The sequence below is a fragment of the Corvus brachyrhynchos genome, unplaced genomic scaffold, assembly GCF_000691975.1.
Source record: "Corvus brachyrhynchos isolate BGI_N302 unplaced genomic scaffold, ASM69197v1 scaffold17, whole genome shotgun sequence".
Classification (NCBI taxonomy): domain Eukaryota; kingdom Metazoa; phylum Chordata; class Aves; order Passeriformes; family Corvidae; genus Corvus; species Corvus brachyrhynchos.
Genome location: NW_008240046.1, coordinates 3,616,347 through 3,629,434, shown reverse-complemented (window position 1 = coordinate 3,629,434; position 13,088 = coordinate 3,616,347). Strand labels below are relative to the sequence as shown.

At 39.4% G+C, this 13,088-nt stretch overlaps 1 long non-coding RNA gene across 1 annotated transcript; it reads left to right on the top strand.

Moving 5' to 3' along the window:
- Positions 1 to 6: 6 nt before the first annotated feature.
- On the top strand, positions 7 to 8,898 carry LOC108449125. The gene is made up of 3 exons (XR_001865241.1): positions 7 to 835; positions 5,424 to 5,514; positions 7,983 to 8,898. It is a non-coding gene; the product is annotated as an uncharacterized LOC108449125 (long non-coding RNA).
- The last annotated feature ends 4,190 nt before the right edge of the window (positions 8,899 to 13,088 follow it).

Sequence of the window (13,088 nt, the reverse complement as noted above, 5' to 3'; positions counted from 1 at the left end):
GCGGGGCACCGGGGCCGCAGCAGCGCCACGGGCCGCAGAGCTGGGCCTGGCAGTCGGGCTCCATCCCCAGGGGTCAGGCCGAGCCCCTCCCGCCCCGCGGCATCTACCGGGAGGCACAGGACGCCGTGGCAACGGCACGCACGGGGGTTGTGGCGGAGAAGTGCTTCCAGGGGTTTCCCTGAAAGGACCTCTAAGAAAATCCCTTCGCAGGAGCGAGAGCTGCTCCCACGCTCCTTTTGTAGCTTGGTTTGGTTTTTTAAAAAAGAACCTTTTGTTAAAAAAATAAAAAAATCCAAACAGCATTAATTCTCGCAAACTCCATGAGCACGTTTACAGCCAAGTGTTACCTACACTCGCATGTTCCTAACAGCATCGAAACGCCACCAGTGACAGGACTGGAAATCCCCCAAGTACAGGAATAGCCCCAGATAAAGTACTGAGTTTTCACTCGCACTTGAAATTAGCAGCGTGATCTTGTAAAGCTTTAGCTGTCTCAGCCTCGGCTTTTATTGAGAGTTTGAAAACATAATTGGAACATGCTTTAAAGTTATTTCCAGATTTTTTGGTTTTAAAAAAGGGGGGAAAAGGGGGGAGAAAGCATTTATTGAAAATATACCAATAATCAATACATCAGCCATAACTTTTGTCAAAAACCAGATATCTGCTTTATCCCTATGAAGTTTGTTCGTGTTACATCAATGATGTCATGGACAACCTTTAAATTATCCTGAATAAGGGAAAAACCCCTGTGATTCAGTTAAAATCTGTGATGACTTTTGGACTATCATTCTCCAAGAAGATCCTGCCTGGCACCTCACAAAAGCATCTGTCACAGGTATGAGTGCCGCTACACAGGGAAGGTAGAAGTACAGACTCTTCTGCAGCAGGGCTGCACAAAAGCTAAGTAACCAAGGCTTTGGTATAGGCTGGCTGCACATTTAGTCAAGCTCAGTACAAACCTTAGTACAGCCGTGTTTCTACAGATTGTTACAGAGCTTTTGGGAACAGACAGCATTGAAGCACATAAGCCAGTGCTTGTTATTCCTGCCAAAAACTTGGGTGTTAGCCAGATCCCTTTCTGATATCAATCTTACCAGATATCTAAGCAAACCAAGATGTGACTCTATGCAATCACGTGCATCAGGACTAGAAAATTTGGAGAGTTAAAAACAATGCTTAGTTTGCAGATGTTACAAAGACACTCCTCTGGTATGGACCTGCTACATCCTCCAGCACAGCTGGTGCAATTTTTACAGCAGCACTTAGTTACAAAGCAAGCCAAATAGTCTGGGTAAACTTTGCACATAGCAGTTCAAACAAATCTTGAATCCTTCCTGAGGAAGGGGTAAAATACATGTTTAGTAGGTTGTGTGGATCAATAGGGTGCTATGCTAGCCACCATATGGATGGAAAGGAGTTTTTTGTGCTGTTTCTTTCATTTCGTCCTAATAGATATGGCAGCTCTTTTTAAAAGACACAGCTGGAAGTTGCTGCCCAATGTCAATTTTATTTCTGTGTATTTATCTTTCACGTTCATTTTGAAGCAGTTTATTTTGCTAAAAGTTCTGCTAAGAATTTTCAGTACCTGGATCTATTTGTCTTTTGAAAGAAATAAATGTATATTAGCACCACTATCTCATTTCTGTTTTGTCTGTGGCATTTTGAGCTACTGTCCCCTCATAAAAAGCCCCCTTAAAATGCCTTCATATTTTAAGTTTGACTTTTTAGCCTAGATGCTTTTAACTTATTCATGGACAGAGAAAAAAGGAAGTAGTTCTATTCCATCTGGGCCCATTCTTCCCAGAGCTTAGCATGCTCTGTAAGCTGAACAATCTCATTAGGGTTAATTTGATGCAAGCTGAAGTGGCTCACTGGCTTGCAGGCTCAGCACCCTAGGTAGTGCATGAATGAATTGCTGACAAACTTAGAGTAGAACATTGAGAATGAGAATAAAAGATTAAATCTCATTTCCTTCCAGCACAACTTGAAATACTTGAGTGTGTTAGGCTAAATAATGTGAAATTTGGTAAATTGTTTCATTGAAGGTGAGCAATAGAAAACCATTAGGCTGTTTTATGTAAGCTAGTGGTTTAAACTATATCTAGTACTACTCAAGGACTAGATATGGTAAAACTTGAACTTGGTGGCTTGAAGATGACACAGTGCATTGAGTTGATACTTTTATGGGAATGAGATCTTGCTCCTAAGTGACAGCTTTTATCTCAGAGTCCACCTGCCTATATTTGAAGCCAGGGATCTTTTTTTCCTACGTACATAATTTGTCTGGCTTTTTTCTGACCACTCACTCTGTATTATAAGGTCTTTCTGACCTCATTTCTAATGCCTTCCCTCATCCTTGCTACTCTGAATACTTTTATGGATTGGCAAGCTATCACATCTCATTGCTCCTCTCCCTTTCCAGATTGTTGCTGAACAAAAAAATGTCAGCGTATAAATTACTAAAGAACTCCACTGATGACTTCCCTTCACACCTTCCCTTACTATCTTTTCACCAATTATTCATTCATACAAGGACATTCTTTTTCACCCTTCTTATTTTGAAATTACAATCCACGTATAATAAATTATGCAGAGGCAAAAAGATCAAAATCTGCCAAACTGGTCATGCCCACAAACTTCTACCTGCTGATATTGTCCATGCTGATTTCTGAAACTCTGTATTTCTCAAAAAAGTCAAGGAACATGAAATATTTGATTTTTCTAATAAAGTGGCAGGTGCTAACATGGTATAGCAAAGCGTAGGAGATCGCTTCATAGGAGTTTCAAATCATCCACGTCTTTTACAATGTAGAAGTTTTGATTACTCATTGAATCCTCAGGAACTTGGGTTTACTGGCTTGTGAAGTTTTTCATAATGAAAGACTAGTAAATAATTTACTTAAAGCAAGTAAGAAGTCATTAACAATATATACCAGGATGCCATGTGTGACAGGCATGTCTGTATTTAGAACCACACTATTATTGGTGGCCATGGAACGTGGCCCTGTGTGGTGTTTTGATAGCTCTTGTGTCTGTGTCTGTTTTCATAGCTCTTTCAGACTAGATTAAATATGTGAGAAAGGTTGCCATTTTTATTTGACACAACACAGGTTGCAAAATTAATGCGTAAACAGACCTATTATATAATAACTGGGAGTTGGTAACTGAACAAAGACTTCACCACTTTTGTCCCTTTTAATCACTTTGTGAGTAACTGTGATTTAAGTGAAACTGAAAATAATTTTGTTGCAGAAATGTTAAGAAATTTAATTGTTTAAAACGGTACCATGTGTTAAACTTAAAACCCTTAAGGATCTATAGTGGGGAAAAACATATGAGATGTTACCTTAAATTCCTTTTTTCTTTTACATCTTTCCTTCTTGTTGAAGTGTTACATTTAGTGTAAATTTCTGAAATGCTCATCAGTATCTTGGTTATGGTCAGCTTTCCTGCCTCAGAAGTGGAAGGTTTAAGTTCTAGAGCACAGTGTCTTTCATTAGAGTTAGAAATTAATCTGAATTCAGTATAATGACTTCAACCTTAAATCTTCAGCCATTCAAGCATACACAAACAGCTGCCTGGACTCTCATGTAAGCTGAGATCATAGGACAGACAGAGGAAGTACAGGTGATAAACAAATCTTCCTCCTTTGCATTTCTAGTTGATTTGAATATCCAGTCAAAAATACAAGGGGTTCATTCAAAACCCATTTTTTACATTTAGTTTTTCTAGATTATTTAATTTTATTTTTAAAGGTAATGGCCAAATGAGCCCAAAAGTTGCTAATAGCTACAGAATGATCAACTGTTCTCTGGAAAGGTTGCCCAGATATGTTTTGTGCTCCACAACCGAGATTTTATTTAATCCCATTACACTTGCAAGAAATCTTATATTAGGCTTTATAATAAGGAAAAAAACCCAAGTCTGGTTTGATATGGAATGTTATCAATTTACCTCATTCACTCTTCTGACCATTTGTTTTACAGCTGAGAGGACTGTAACTCAGAATAGCACAGAACAACCAACAGGAATTGGCTTGAAACTACCAAATGCCCTGGTAGAAAACAGTAGGATAACTAAAGCATTATTTTAGCAATTGGAAGTGTGGAGGACAAGGGAAAGCTGATGACAAGGAAAGCTCAGGAAGAAATCTGAAGATCAGGCACCAGAATAGTTGCTATTAATAAGACGTAGGAACTTGAAAAGGGAGTGGAGGAATATTAGCTGCTTCAGGGGTAATAGGAGTAAGAGACAGAGGAAACAGAGCCAAAATTTCTAGCCAGAGGCAATCAGAGAAGGAGCAGAGCGAAATAGTGGAGTTTTCAGTCACACAGAAGCAAGGTAAAAAATCATTGCAGCGGTAATTAACAGTTTTGTCACTCATGACCTTAGCTTTCCAAGTCTTCAAATATTATTATTATTAATGACATTTTGTAAAAACACAGCAGCCAGGGTATTAATAAAACATTCCTCTTCAGATATACTCTTTCATTAGAGTATAGGTTATGTAAATGTATTTCTGTTGTTTATTTACCAGGAACATGCAAAGCTGAGTTCCTCATTTCTCATGGTTATGACCTCTAGCTAATATAGTAATCATTACGGCTAACATTAAGATTCAAGAATGATTTTCTGTTCGCAAACACTTTTCATAGACAGACAGGCATGTTGGTTTACGTGGACAATTATCAAAATAATATTGTTTAGAAAATATAGACTTTGACATATTCTTACAAAAAAAAACCCCTTTCAGATACTCTTAATAAAAGTATATATTATATTTTATATTTTGTGTTTTATATTTTATATATTTATTTATTTAAGATATTATTTCTGGGAGTTAAGAACAGGAGAGCAATTACCAGTACAAATATTTCCCTCTGTAATCTACTGACAGCTCAAATGTAAGGTCATAACATATAAGTCACCTCAGTTGCCAATGTTTATAGTTTACCAAGAAAAATAAAAGTACTGCATACATTCCATAGAAACCATTTGTGCAAGACAATGTTCGTTTACGCAAATACTAATAAAATTGCAGAGTTGTCTGCCAGGAAGATAAAGGAGATACAGTACAGAGTAGTAAAGCACAGTCAGATAATTTCACACCAAAAAGCAGCAGCTATGTGGTTTGGCAAGATGTAAGACATTCTTTCACCTTTCAGGGACAACACATTCTGGTTTTAGTGACATGGAACAGCTCCTTTAATTTTCATCTTGTACATAGGTAAGCATGTCTTTACAGAATGGAAAGCCCTGAAGCTATACATGCATAATGATTCAAGCCTCAAAAGATTTGTTCACATCCCTACAGTTACAAAATTAAGTTATAACCGCCTCGTTAGTACATATTTTGTGGAACATGTCTAAAGTGGTTCTCAACACTTCTGCTGTCTGTTTTCTTCTTTTCTTCTATAACTTAGGTTCAGAGACAATCTGAATGTCTAGGACAACTTGAGCAGATGTGAAGAAATGAGACCCTCTCGCGGGTTCTTCTCCAGCACCCCTGCACAGGTAACACTAGACACCAAGACAGATTGGGTGATAGGCTCCTGGAGCGCCATCAGCCTTTCCTCTCACAGCTTGCATCCGCTGAGCTAAATTTAAACATTCCTACTGAGTTTAGTGATACAGCATCAGGCTTTCTTGCCCCATGCCTCTGCCCAGGTAATATCCACCTGTCAGTTTTGAGATCCTTAGTTCATTGTATCCATTGTTCCAAATTAATTTCATTCCATTCACAAGGAAATAGTAAGTATCCAGTTGTGTGGGAGGACTGGTGTTGTAGGGTTGTACATGTTCCCTTCCCTACTCTGACGTTTCACACTGTTGTTGATACCCCTCTTACTATGATGGCAGTTTCAGTTATAGAGACCACAAATCCGTGCCTGCTAGTTCTCCCCAAAATCCGAATTCACTTCTGCCCATGTCTCTCCCCCCAGTCTTGTCTCTGCTCTCTAAGTCACGTGTCAAGGCCAAGGTAAACTCTAAGTGAGGCATTAAGGTGTCTGTGGTCTAAACCAAGTGAAGACACATGCTGCTAATGCCCACAAGCACCCACTTTACAGTGTTTAATTTTTTTGTTAGCATAATCAGTGATACGCCCAAGAATCTTCTTGAGCTTGGTTAATTTTTTCTCCATTTTCTGAAGGGGAATTCTGGATTTCGAATTCCTTCCATCTACAAATAAGGCTCCATCCCCTTTCTTACAAACCTGAGAGTATCTGTCTGCCGCATCAAACAGCTCTTACAGCTCTGCCTGTTTATACCGGGTACCCTGTAAGAACAGGGGTGATTTAGCAGATAAGCCTTGCATTCCAGTAGTCCCTGTGACTCACTATCATCTAACAGCACACTTTTCAGCCCAGACAATTTTCATGTGTCTCTTAAAAGTTCGTAATATGTGTTAGGTAGTGTTTTAATTAAAAACTGCAAAGCTTAAAAGGACAGAGATCGATACTCTAGGCACATGTTGTTATTATTATTGTTGTTACTGTTGTTGTTATTGTTGTTATTGCAGTCCAGTAGATTTTACAGGATCAGGCAGAAAAATAGCATCTTTGTGAGGATTTTCGTACTTTCTCTCCCTGCTGGAAACTAAGTAACATAGTAACCAAGAGTTAAGTCTCAATTGACTGTCAACATGCTGACTTTGCAACTTAAGATAAACACGTGTATTTACAGACACCTTTCTGATTAAGAGCATTCATCACAGTGCCTGTATGCAATTTTCTCTGCTGATGAAGCTGATTTCTGTTTCAGAAATCTTTGGCACTGCTCTGCAGAGAAGAATATTGCAGAGAAATCCATGAGTGTAGCTCTCCTTGGAATGCTGCCAACCATTTTAAGTCTCAAAATTAACTTAACTCAGCTCTATTCACAAGATCAGTCAATTCTCTCTCAAATGTATTTTATGTGAAGCAGATTTGTGAAAAGTGCTTTTTAAGCAGGGCAATTTCAATGCAGCTATTGTGGCAGTGCATATGCATCATCAGATCATTGCCTGCGAATGAGATTGCTTGATCTATTATGCAGCCACAGCCATAAGAAATACACTGTACTCCTATTTATTGCTTTTTACCATTTGCAACTCACTTGATAAGTGTGTTTGCATGAAATTGTCCATTTTTCCCTTTTGAGTACTTTGTCACAATTTTCCAGCAATAATGACAAAACAGTCTCTTAGTAACATGAATTGACAAGATTTTAGTATGACCATTGTGTTCTCACCAATACCTAGCAAAATGAGAAAATGAAAAGGTGCGTTCTTAGTCCTGGCAAGTCACAGTTGCATTTTCATGTTCTTGAACAAGCAGAAATGAGACAGTCCTCCCAAACAAAGATTAAAAGAATTTAATTCACTGAACAAACAGAGGCAACATAAGAGTATTTATCAAAGCCAGGAGGATAAAGAAGAGAAACAGTGGTTTTGAACCACATTTGTGTTCCAGTATTATGCTGAAGTTTGATGTTCCTCAGGACAAAACCTGAAACTAGAAGCAGGTTGTCATTGTTTGCCTTCTGATACATCTGAGATTAGTGGCTTTTTTTAGACCTTTTGTCTGTAAAACAGGTAACCTGCACACCCCAATGACTTTTAAAGTTGCCTTTATGTTGTGTAATAGAACACTGCTAGGGCTTGGAGCGTGTCCTCTCAGTGCCCATCCTTTCCTCTCTTTGTGTTCCTCACTTTAAGCCTGGTTTCTTTCAGGGAGTGAAGAACAGCCGTGACCTGTTATAAAGTCTGGCAGTTTCCTAGCCTGAATCCTGCAGTGTTTAAGTACTCTAAGAAATGGGGCAGGCTTTAGAAAACACAGCCTTCCAACTGATTTCATGCATCTAATAATAGCCTCTCAAGCGAGGAACTGTGCATGTGCCTCATGCAAGCGGTCACACTGTCAAAGTAGACAGAGACATACAAGTCACAAGCTCAGAAAAACAGTTTTACTGGCTGATGATACATTTTTGTTCTTTCCATGCAGGACAAAGACATCAATTCAATATTGGGATGGCCAACATGGAGATAAGAAGACAATTTTCTTCCCCATGGTTTTAGCATAAAAGTATTTATGCAGCTCTTACTCTTCTCATTGAGGACTGGCCTGAATATTTCTTGCATGTGATTTTATGGCTTGTTTGCTTTTTTGCATTACTCAGTGGATGTTGGTGATAAGGTTGCCTTTCTGAGTGGTTAATTAATATTAATAGCCAGAGATGCTGAAAGCTGTTGTCCACTGGTGTGATCATATTAGCTTTCCAAGCAAAACTTTCCTGAACAGAAAGAGCAGTGTGCTTGTCTGTCCTAGATCAAAACAGCCATCAGGCTTCCATTTAAAATGTCACTGATTCCGCATCTGTATGCTAGTCTGGTTCAAGCCAAAGAACACTGTGTACATTAGCATTTCACAACTTAGTAATTGTTCTCAAACATTATGAGTTTCCGTAGAGACTGTTGGAATTAGATGTATTGCTTTTCATAGGAGAAAAACCAGTTCTATTCAAAATACTGTAAGGAAACTAACAGAAAAATGCTAAAAAAAAGGAGAGAAAATAAAAGGTTGAGAGTATATTTCCATTTATCATCATGTTCTTTTTCCAAAGCTTTACATATATTAAATTATTTGTGAAGCACTCTTTCAGTTATGCTGGCAAAGGATATCATAACATTAACTTGCAAAATGACATGGAAGGTTGTTGCTCTTCTGTTCTTTCACTTGTTAAAACCTTCTATGTTATTGTTAATCATTATAGAAGCACTGCAGGGCCCTGAGTTTTCATCTTTTTATATAGGTGAATGAAACACTGATTGTTCGATATATGGCAATTTGAAGATTTTGTTCTTCCTGACGGCAGTTTATATGGGCTTCTGAATTTCCCTTGATGTGTAGAAGTATCAGTGAGAGGAAAATAAAGGGATTCAAGTCTAAGCAACTTTTTTCCTTTCTGAAACAAGAGCTCCAATAGGCTTATATTTAAGTTACGGAAAGAGTCCTCAATTATTTAATCTTTCTTTTCTAATTTATTAAATCCCTGTCTTGTTCATTCAAATCAACCCCACTTGGATTCAGCAGTGTATTATTGATCATAGCAAGCCCTGGGCAGGCAAAATACCACATTAGCTCACCCAGCTTGAATTTAAAATGTCTTTGTTACATGGAATTGCATATTTTCTTAATTTATGTGTTCAGGTGATTGGCAGTTAAAAAAAACGAATAAGGGTTTCTAGAACAAATGAAGAGTATTTTACTTTTGCCTGAGGATATTCACCCAGCAGATTCATACCACTTAATTAGTGCAAATTTTTACTTTATATGTACCAGTGAAAATGAGAAACAATTAATAATGGTAATTTCAGTGATATTCCGATAAGGAACCTGAACACTGTCTTCTAAATAGGCATTGGGTTACTTCTAAAAAGTCCTCCAGATTTAATCTCTCAAGTTTGTGTTGCAAGTTCACAGCATAAAGTCCAATGATCCATTCAGAGCTTAGAGCAAAAAATCTCATACTGTTTTTACAGATTTCAGTTCTGACACTTGGCTGCTTTGGCTTAGCAGTAACCCCTGATGATGTGAAAGCTCCCAGAATGTATGGAAAGGATATCTGTGGGGTAGGGGGCTACTCTCCTCATATGAAAGCTTTCTAGTAGTGATTTGTGTTATAATTTCAGCCAAGAGAACAGTTAATAGTAGTTAAAACCTGATCTGATTCTGGTGCTGAATTTCCTATGCTTCTGCTACTTCCTGGCAGTGTTCAGACTCTTCCAGTTTAACTTGCAGAACTCAGACCACAACTGCATCCTGATATCTGCATAGAAGTAAACTGAAGTAAATTGAAACACACTGCCATCTATTTCTTCATGAGAAGAATTCCAGAGGAAAAACAATATTCCCAAACTGAACTTTGCCAGAATATTTTTTAAATTGAACATTATGATAAGATTCTGTAACATTACACTGAATTTACCATCAAAACATGTATATAAATTCAATAGAAGACATTGTCAATTTGGCACTGTTTCGTCAGACTTCTTAGTTATCTGATTGCATTAATTCTACATATCCAAATTCTCCTTGTTCTGGTGTTATATCTCTCCCCACTGGAATCCAGGCCCTGGAGTCAAATAAGAAAATATCCCCTACTCTTTGAACATGTTGGATCAAAGGAATGAATGACATCTCTGATCTTGGAGAACAGAAAAGCACACACTTTGGTAAGATCTTGCTCATTGTTAAGAAATCATGACTGGAGACACAGCACATGATTAAAAGAGTTAGAGCCAACCCACGAAGTCCAGAGCTCAAACTTCATCTGTAACTGAATTAATGTGGTTTCTGGTGCTAGTGTTCATTCAGTCCCACATTGAAAATTGCAGGTCCAACTTTTCTGTGTTTGGAACATAATGTTTAAATATGGTGAAAGTGATTAAGCATTTCTCTAGCTAAGCTTAATTTAATCAGAGCCTTTCTGAGCCCCTCATAGCAATCTGGGGTTTTTTGCTGGTTCCTGATCCACTGGCATCTCTTCAATTGCTGTGAAAAAATATCACCCTCAATCGAATGAAAGAGCATCATTAGCAGGTTCGGCAAACTCCTCAGGCATTAAGGAGATGCTGTGGAGTCAGGTGCTCTCTGTTAATTGGTTCATTCAGACTGCTGGGGAAAAGTGACCATCTGCAGCGTAGTGCATCCCAAAAATGCACCCAGTAAATCAGCCCGCAAGCGCTCGGGCACGCTGGAGCTGTCAGGAGCTTGGGTGCAGACAGGGAGCCGTACCCCTGTAGGAGATGCCCGCCGTGCCCTCGGCAGCGGGCGTGGGCCGGCGCCGCCGTGCCCCCCCCGCCGGTGCCCGGCTCGGCATTGCCACCTCCCGGCCCAACCCCGGCACTCCCCCCAGGCATTCTGCTGGGTTCCTCTCCCTTCCCGAACAGCCCCAGGCGCTTCGAGCCTCCTCGCCGTGCTTCTGGGCGGGTTTTGCCGTACCCTGGCCCTATAGGGAAGCCTGGTGAGCAGGGAAAGATGGGGCATGATGGCACTGGGAATCCCTGCGTGTAACCCCCTGTGTGACAGTATAAAGGTGCTTTCATGTATGTGATGTTTGTGGATTCACATAGGACGCTGCAGGTCTTCACTGTATTCTCAAGTGCTAAGCTAGGCTGAGAATGCATTGCTGCACCAGAGATGTCCTTACCCATCCACTTCATTGACTCTACGTGTTGATGGCTGACTTTTGGACAAAGTTCAGTATTTCTTAACTAGCACCCAGAACAAATGGGAAATGGCCTACCGCCTCATTTTCCTTGCCCATGCTTCTCCATTTATCTCACTCTTCTGTATAACCAATGGTTGGTATGGACATATGATTTGTCCATCACAAAAGTAAACCTAAGCCTAGAACCTTTGTTCATTTGATAAATGGGTTAGAGCTAATAATGCCTTTACACCACACCTCTTGTCCTAGGATTTCTTATCACCTCTGTGTCAGATATCGCTGGTGTAATGTCACCTGAACACTCCATGGCCATATCAGTGCAAAGTCTGATGACTTAACTTAAGCTGCTGTGCACGCCAGTTCAAGTGAAGATGGAAGGTATTGCATAGATGATAGAAAATGCCCATATATTTTCTTCCACCAGCAGAGCTGAGAGGGACAGACATTCAGAGGGGAGCATACAGCTGGGAGCCATGTGCATTGTCAGTCCTGGTATTTTTTTCAGTAAATACTTTGTGTATGACTTCTGTCATGCCTTTCACTGGGGGCTTTTAATGAAAGTGTACTTAGAGCTTGGTCTTATTTAGAGTCATTCCACTTAAATATTTCTCAGCTTGCTGTGTATGAAACATTTTAACATCAAATTTGGAAAATGCACCCTCCCCCTGCAGTTTTACAGGTGCACTTTCTATTTAAATCTCATTAATACATGGAAACATTAAAGTGCTGAGTGGTTAATAAATACAACAAAACCAGCAGAAAAAATTATATAGTTAGCATTATATATCTTTTCTTCTGTGCCTCTGGTGGGATGAATATGCCCAGCTATACAGCAGTCAAGGAGCCTTTTTAATTAGAATTTAAATTAGATTTTGTAGACCTGTGAAAAAGAAGGAGGCAAAAATAGGCCAAAAGATACTACCAACTGCAGAGAAACTCATCATGCACCAGCAGTGTCCTGGTAAAGAAAATAATGCTCTCTAGCATGATGACACTGGAGAATGAAAGTGTTGCAAGCTCTATCAAAGAAAGAGTGCTTATGTGAGGACTTCGGACTAGCAGGCATGAAGAGGGTTTCTACATATTTGAACATCTCAGGAAGACATGTGACAGGAAAACCTGAGCTATCAGCAGCGTTTTAGATTTCCTGCATCAGTAGCTTTATCTGTCTTTTTCCAAACAAAAAAAAAATTAATTTGAAGAAAATTTTGTAATATCCTATGTCAAAGCTAAGGCTAGTTTTTGGATACTTTTTTCCTCTGGGCAAATAGTGCATGCCAGTCTTTGGGACTGGCAGCTCAGCACTTTCACCACCATTCCATTAAAATGAATTTAAATGTTAAAATAAAAGGTCCATGGGTCTGCTGCTTCTCAAATAGAGCAGAAATCATGGTGTTAACTGAGAGGCAAACTTCTCAGATCCTGTTTTTTCCTAGATGCAGGTCATGAACTGAAACTTAACAAGATTCAAAGTGCTGACTGGGTAAAAGCACATTTGCGGTCCCACGGATCACGATAACATTTACTGCATGGTCAATAGCTGTAATATGGATGCTGACTTTTGAGTTGTTTTTTTCAATTAGTAATCAGAGTGCTGTGAAACTAAGTGTCTGGACTGGTACTGACAGTGTGTATCACTGTAATTATCAGTGCATTTTGCCCTGTTTTTTTCTTGCCATCAGAGAGTATCTAACATGCATGCAAGCCAGAAGGCAATAGTTTTTCTTCCATAAGGACTAGTGGTATATAACTGCACTATTTTATGGCTGCAGATATTTTCAGGCTTTTCCCTTTACTAAATGACGAAATCGCTCAGCTCGGGAAAATGACTGGTCTTGGCAATTGCTCCCAGCACAGAGAGCGAGGCACCGCTCTCT